Source organism: Pseudomyrmex gracilis, unplaced genomic scaffold (genome assembly GCF_002006095.1).
Source record: "Pseudomyrmex gracilis isolate BER0280 unplaced genomic scaffold, ASM200609v1 scaffold_234, whole genome shotgun sequence".
NCBI classification, from domain to species: domain Eukaryota; kingdom Metazoa; phylum Arthropoda; class Insecta; order Hymenoptera; family Formicidae; genus Pseudomyrmex; species Pseudomyrmex gracilis.
The window spans coordinates 163760-171779 of record NW_018020818.1 but is presented as its reverse complement, the minus strand read 5'-3'; the positions used below and the strand labels follow the sequence as shown (position 1 = coordinate 171779).

Genomic DNA, 8020 nt, shown 5'->3' with positions numbered 1-8020 from the left:
CTATAAAGAAAATATGTGTAAAAAATCAGACGCTAGTACCGTACAGTTTTTCAGTAATAATTAAAATAACACAGAAAACGAGCGATTTTATGATTAGTATGAGAAAGAGCGACGTTGCCATTTCCTCAATTGGAGTGAGATAGAATTATCTCCGCTCCCCCGTGCCCGCAGGGACGTGAAGGTAATATCTTAATCCGATAACCAATATTCAATGATGTAAAAAACAAAAAAAACATGTAAAAAAGCAATTTGAATAAGTGCGCGTCCGTTAAGATAGAATGGTAACTTCTTTGCACACACAGGGGTACGTTCCAAAATCCTACCTTGGTTACTAAAATGCTATATTTTGCGTCACGTGTATTATAGTTTTTGGTTACCAAGGTAAAATTTTGGAACGTACCCCAGTGCATCTAATTGCGCTTTATGTAGGTATGTATAAGCGTGATGGAAACAAGAATCTCGATATTCCGGAAGAAACACGTTTTTCCGCGGCGAAATAACTTCGGCGAAAGATGCGGAAAACTTTTTATCAAAGTCGTTGTTTAAAAGTAAAAAATATAATCTGACTTTATATATATTCTGTGTTTTTACGACACTTGCTCACACATACAGGATAATATTTTCTAGAAATATTTTTTTTATTTTTTATTTGTTTCTTAAAAATCGATTTTGAGATGTTATTGAACATATCGCTGATTCGGTTTCCATCTCTCTTTTGATGTTCCTGCTGCGCTAAATCGTTCGGTACACATGTGTTCGATTACGATTACGTTTCGAACTCGTTTCTTGTAATGTAATATAGTCGCGCGAGATGAGATGTGCAGCGACCTACTCTCTTTCCAATAACGATAGGTATACCGATCGCAGGAAGAACTTTTATTCATCCAAGGAAGAGTTATCGGCTCGGCGCGTTCTTTCATCGACAAGATTGGAACGATGAAAGGAGCAGATAAAGGCGAGCATGTATTCGTACAAAGGCATATGTTTCCACTGTCTTTTTTGTCGCTTTCAATCCCGTGGCAATCCGCAATGTTCACTCCGCGCGCGATCAATTTCGCGGATAATAAATGCAAATAACGCGCATAAGCAGTCGCGAGATTGTGTGTGTTATCAATAACAAATCAAGTACATACTGTTCTTTGTGCTTCATAGCGCATTGTGCGTTGAGCTTTCATACTTCCATGAGCGTTTAAAAAAGGAAGGGCAAGAAGGAGCATTTGCCTCTCTGGTATAAGAGAATTGCAAAAAATTTCAGCTTTTGTATTCCAATTTTTATAAAATATGCATGTCACTTCTATTTTGTTGTATTGATCAAAGACGTAGTTCAAATTTTATATCAAGCAAACAAACTTTCGTTTTAGAATAACTCTAGGTAGAGTTCCTGTGCGATAGTCCTATTCAAAAATAAAATCTACCGTCAATATAAGAAGTTTAAGATAACTTAGAATCGCAGCATATAATTTTTGTCAGAAATTGTACTTACACACTAATATATTATACAGATTTGTACACACACACATTTAAATAAGTCAGAATGGTAATCGTGACAACGTTACAAGTACTCAGTTATAACAGCTTGTAGCTTATAAGGTTAGTTTAGGTTAGGGTTAGGTTAGGGTTAGGTTAGGGTTAGGTTTATAACTAGTTGATCTATTGAATTTTGTTTTGGTATTTAATAATTGCCAAATACAATGGAAACTGCCTTTTCCTCTAAAACAGTCGTAATATAAGGGAAAATTTGTTAATCAAATAACCTATTAGACAACGTATTATGCAACGTATTATTGAGTTACATAAACTTGGAACAAATCTAAAGTGCTCTCAAAATGTGTTTCTTTGAAAAAATTATAAGTGAGAAACGTCTAGGACTTAATTTAATATCATTATACATGGCTCGTGACAAATTTTATATTATTACAAAAGTTATATCATTACAAAAGTAGCAATTTAGCAAGATACATACTACGAAGAAGAATTGTGCGTTGCCAGATTTTCATCACTTCACTTTACTACGCTTTTACTGCACAACTTAAAAATCTATAATTATTGAATAAAACGGTAAAAAAATTTTTTTTTGCTTCCAAATATTCGTAAAATATTTTTCTACAATATATGTTTTTTTGTAAAATTTTATAAAGACATTTTGAAATTACAAACAAAAATAGGCTGTGTAGATGTATTTGGTGTAGAGAACGTATGTTAATAACGCCTATTTTGATCGTGAATATCTCGCTTTACAATCGGTCAATTTCTTTGGAATTGCGAAATTAAATGCAAATGATCATTTTTAACATTCTGTTAAAATTTTATAAAATTATATAGAAAAGTGGGTTTGCCACGGGAATTACCTTATGTAAATAGGTACACAGCGTTCGGACATTTGCTTTTTACGGTAGTTCGTAAGCGCCCATCTTGTGGTGCTCATCTGAGAGCACTGAGAGCAGTGTTGAGCATTTCGAGTCTCAAGTCAAGAGTGTATAAATTTGATATAAATTATATACATACATGTATATATGCTACTGTATAAATTATATATATACATATATATATGCTAATTCTAAAAATAATATTTTAAGATCATACTCCTCTCTAGAAAAAATCCTGCAAATGTTCTTGTATACTTTTCTACATTCTGTAGTAAAATTGATATTTTGTTTCTGACAACTCAACAATATAAATAGTAAGTTTTGAGTTTGTAAAGAAAACACATTACTTAATCTCACATTACAAACTACGTATATATTTCTAGATTTACGTATATTAACCCTTCGTGGTGAGATCTCAAAAATGACGACGAGTTAGATCGGGTCTATAAGATCCACGCGACTGTAAGATCAAATATCTCCGCGAAAAATCAATATTTTTTAGTTTTTCTTTCTTTTTTTTTGAATAGGAAGTTTGAACACTTCTGCGTCGATTAAAACACAAAAATCAAATAAAACAAATTGAAAAAATCTTTAGTAGTTTCAAAGATTTAAGCGTTTAAAACAAAACTAATTGTATGTATCTAGAAACGTCGATGCGCAATTTCTGAGTGGGTCTTAGGAAACTCGCGTCTGACTATGTAAGGTTAATATTATGCAGCTGAGAAGAAAAGATATATGGACAAATCCAATATATTTGTTTATAAATAATTATATATAATTATATTGTATATATGCGATTTTTTGTGACAATCTCATATATGATTGTATATAGGTTAGGTTAGGTTAGGTATATAGGTATAGATATAATATTTACACGTAACCAGATACAGACTGTTTTCATATATAAAGAACTTTTTTCTTGGACAGTTTGATCAACATTTTATTTTTGTTTCAATTAACTTTTTCAAGTCGCTGAAAAATGAAACATTTTGTTGAACCACAACTCGATTCGCGTGAGCGTAAAAAAGTGTAGTAAATCTTTGTACGTCATTAAGCTCGACAGACGTGACATAGTCACAATGATTAATATATTCTTTTGTTAATATTTTTCTTTTTCTAGAAAAGTTTTTGATTTCCGCTTTTCTTATGTACAAAAAAGAATGTAAATGTAAAAGACATTAGTATAGGTACTTAGTCTCCTTCGTGGCAAGACCTAAAAGATAACAACCACAAGTTAGACTGGGTCTGTGAGACCCACGCGATTTTAAGATCGAATATCTTCACGAAAAAGCAAAATTTTTTAATTTTGTTTTTTTCTTTTTAATCGGAAGTTTGAACGATTCTGCGTCACAAACAAAACAAATTGAAACAATCTTTAGTTTCGAAGATATAAGCGTTTAAAAAACCTAGTTTTTTTTTTTTAGAAATGCGCGATTTTTAATTGGATCTGGGAGACTCGCGTCTCGAGCTTGAAAAACTGGAACAAGTTCGCTGCGCGATCTTATTTTGTATTTTATTTATTCCTTCTATATAACCGGAAAAAGACAGCACTTGGATAGCACAAAGATTCCTGCAATCCATCATCAAATTCGCCGCGCGTCGATTGTCGAAAGATAATAAATAGCGTTTCGAGCCGTATCACTTCCTCATCGGTTCGCGATAAGAACCAATACACGAAAAAGCCTCGATCGTTCATGTGTGCGAAGACGAATAGGGAGAAATACGTCGAATACGTGGCAATTTCCGAACTGAAATTTACGAGCCATGACTCGCGGTAAGCCGCGGCGTGAATAACTGAAACCTCTCTCTCTCTCTCTCTCTCTCTATACTTTCTAGAGTACGTGGTGGTGCTGTTTTCCGGAAAGCGTGAAGGTCACCAGGACCTTTGTCGTTTTCCATGGTGTCAGTTTTATTATCGACGACAGAGTGTAAAACATAGGTGAGACAAAAGAGAGTGCAACGACACAAGAATATCTCACTCTTCTCTTTCCGGTCTTACGCTTTCGCGCGCGTCGCACGTTTTACGATAATTTATTAATAAGAAACGTAGTGGAGCTAATATTTGCGTTGGAGGAGGAACGTTTATATAGAAATCGATTTAAATCGATTTAAGAAGACGACGACGGGATGACGACGAAGATATTTATATTCTCTTCCGAGCTATATAAAAAGATCTCGCGTTTTTTAGACAAAAAATTTAAGTAATTTCGAAAAATAATTTTTATTTTGTTTCGCGTTATTGCTCGTTATTTCTGTGTGTCGCGCAAAATTCTTCCGTAACAAAAATAGATATACGACAGATTTTATCTCTTTTAGCTGCCGGAGAACGTTACCACTTGGCGCTCTTTTTTGCGCGACAAAGAATTTCGATACAGCGGAACCGGATAATTTGTACTTTCTTAAAGTGACCCTGGTGTAGCTCCTGGTATTCGCCGGGATATCATTTCTTATGAAAATGATTGTGCGCGGTATATACACTTATTCCGAGCTCATTTCTCACAGTAAAGCATCCGATTAATAACACAAACTTGTTTCCTGTCATATTTCGTAAGAATAAGAAAAAAAATTCATAAATACGGCTCGAAGGAAAATTAAATCAACGTGAAAACAAAACGAGCCTAAGATTCTGAGTGAAGGTGGAAACGTGAAATTATTATTATTTTCTATGAATTTATTTTTATTCTGTTCTCATTGTAATCCTTTCATATTTTTGTAATAGTGTTGAAAATGATCTACGTTAAAATAATCGAAACGTCCACTTAATTGCATTGGATGTTATTTACTTTTACGTCCATCTTCGCCCAGGACCTTAGGCTCATTGGTTTTCACGTTGATTTAAGAAAAAATTCACAAAAAAAAACAATAATGAAAATGACTTGACGCTCGTGCGTCAAACAGGGAAGGCAATGGCACGGAAAGCCGGAGATTCCAGGTTCGTCTCCTGGCCGAGGAGTTTTTTTCGCAATATTTTAAAATTAGTTAGGGGGGTATCCGGGGTTTTCCATATGTGAGATGCAAATCTAGCATCCCGTATGATTTTAAGAATTGAGATTTCAATTCAAAAAATACTTGTAAAAATTTACAAGTAAAATTTGTTACATTTATATATATATATATATATATATTTATATGTACACGCATAGTTTCCGCACAAACATCCTGCGAATGGTTCGTATTGGCCTTATTTGATTCCTGTTAATAATGAAAATGATTAAAAAATGATTAAAGAAAAGAAAGTAGCACTATCGAACATTTTTTTAAAATTCTTTTGTTGTTAATGTAATTGCTTTCGTTGTTTCATTTTCAGAGTGCCGTACTGAGTTTATTGCCACTCGATATTGATTTTCTAGGGAAACGGCACCATGTGTAAGAACAAAAAACAAGTTCGCAAACGTTTCTGTTATCTCAAATAACGCTTAACGTAGGAGGTTACCAGGTACTGTACAAATGTAGCAGGTAAGCGGTTCTGAATAAAAACGATCGATATATGCTTCGTACAAAGTCATGTCGAGAAAAAAAAAAAAAAAAATTGCAAGAGGATAAAATTGTCAAACAAGTTTCTAGGAAAAAAGGCATGTACTAATGTATGCGCAGCGTAGAAAATGTACAGCAATTTGAATATGATGCAATATTATACGAGACGAGATAGCGGCCGTTTCATAAAAAGACGCAAATTCTGCTGTTATTTGGTATAACAATTACAATGCGGGGAGCAACGCTAAGCAATAATTATCGCGTTGAACAATTGAATCAAGCGGGCGATTGATCAGGTATTAACCAAATTGCTTGTAAGTTTTTAAACATTTGTTATATAAAAAGGAATTTTTTTCACAAAAACAATAAAAAAGACTTTATTAAATAATGTTAGAAATAATAACAACTCTTTGTCAACATATATTTAATTGCTTAAGTTTGTTTGAGTATTATATATTATTTTCTATGTAATGTGAGATTGCTAAAGGACGGTTTAATAATCTAGATAAGGATACGAAGGAAAGGTTGGAGAGAATATTTAATGATAAACTAGAGAAAGAGAAAGGAGAAATTTTAGTAAGAGTCTGGAAAGAAAAAGAAAAAAGGAAGAAGGAAGGAAACAAATTGGTACAAACTCTTTCTAGTCAACAAGAAGAAGAAGAAAGCTAGAGGTTAACCTTTTCGCTCCGGGACTGGTCCATATATGGACCAGCAAGAAAAGCGAACGTAATAGATGTTTATAAGGTCAATTTAATGCACTAAATTTAGGAAAAAAATTGAAAAAAATCCTGGTTACTTCCTTGACCTTCAAAATTAACTTTGAAGGGGGGGTAGCAGGTTATTATTAACTTTTTCAGCTAAAATGCGAGGTCAATTTTAAAGGAAAAATCCCCGGAGCGAAAAGGTTAATCACGATTGGGAGAAGTTATAGGAGATAGAGAATAGATTTAAGTGTCAAGTTGCAAGATATGCGTGGATCTTAGAAGGACAATATTAAGTGCAATTTAGACGTAACTAAGATAATGTACAAAGTAGAAGTAATTAGGGTAAGAAAGCGATATGTGTAGGTTGGGAGAATGGGAGACGCTAAGGTATGGATGGATGGATGAGATATTAGAAAGCTTTTAAACCAAGTCCCCTTCTTGGCCGGGAAGGCTGATGTGAATAAATAAATAAATATATTATTTTCTATGTAAATTGCTTAAAACGCAAAATTATCAATACACAATAGAGACATAGTAATATATTGATTTGTTAAAACAAAATTACAATTCAACATATTACCATTTGATTAAAACAATAAGTCGATATAATCATATTCCTGATTCGAGTGTTAGTAATTCGCTTTAATGGGTGCTGCAAATTTTGCAGCAACAATGAATCGCGCTTTAATGAACAGTCCTTGATTCTGTGCGTCTGCAATGTATTAAACACATAAATTACATACCAAATTGCTTCATTGCATGCAAAACTTATATTGCAAGGAAATTTGTGAAAAATTTTTTTCGCAAAGTTTATCGATCGATAAGCCTCTCGCGCGTGTAGTTGAGAAATGTAAAGAGGCAAGTTTTCCATGAAGCGACCGCTCTATCGAGTTTACTGGGCGAAATCACTGTTTGTTCGACGCCAAGGAGAAAAATTCATGCAGATCGTACGATGTAAATCGTGCCAAAACTCGATTGTACCGTAACCTAACGAGAATCGATAAAGCAATTCGTTTCGATAAGACGAGGGATGCTGTGCTTCTTTGTACCGGAAGGAGCGCGATAAAAATTCTCGATGGATCTTAGGCCAATAAAATATGCTTCCTTGAAACGTGGATAAATTCATCCGAGATGCAAAACGTTGTTTGTGAAATCTATATAAATCAATTACCACATTGCCGCTTAATTGCAATAACTAAGTGTAACAATAATGATCAATTGTGTTCGCATCCCCCTTTCATATCTTTCTCTCTATTTCTCATTCAAATCGTTTAATAAAATTATATCTCTTTCAAAACTAGCAATTACAATTTAAATAGCGTCAACAAAAAAAATAATTAAGGAGTTAGATCATCCCCGAGACTCTTAATGATACGTAAATTTGAGAATTTTTTGAGAGTAAATAAGCAACTTTATTAATATATAAAATCTGCTTTATTATATATATATATATAATTATATATATATATATTATAG

General features: G+C 33.4%; 1 protein-coding gene across 1 annotated transcript in view; it reads right to left on the bottom strand.

Annotated features, from left to right (window-relative positions):
* The window catches only part of LOC109859022, a 60914-nt gene that overhangs the window by 45735 nt on the left and 7159 nt on the right, over nt 1–8020 (bottom strand). The window lies entirely within an intron of this gene.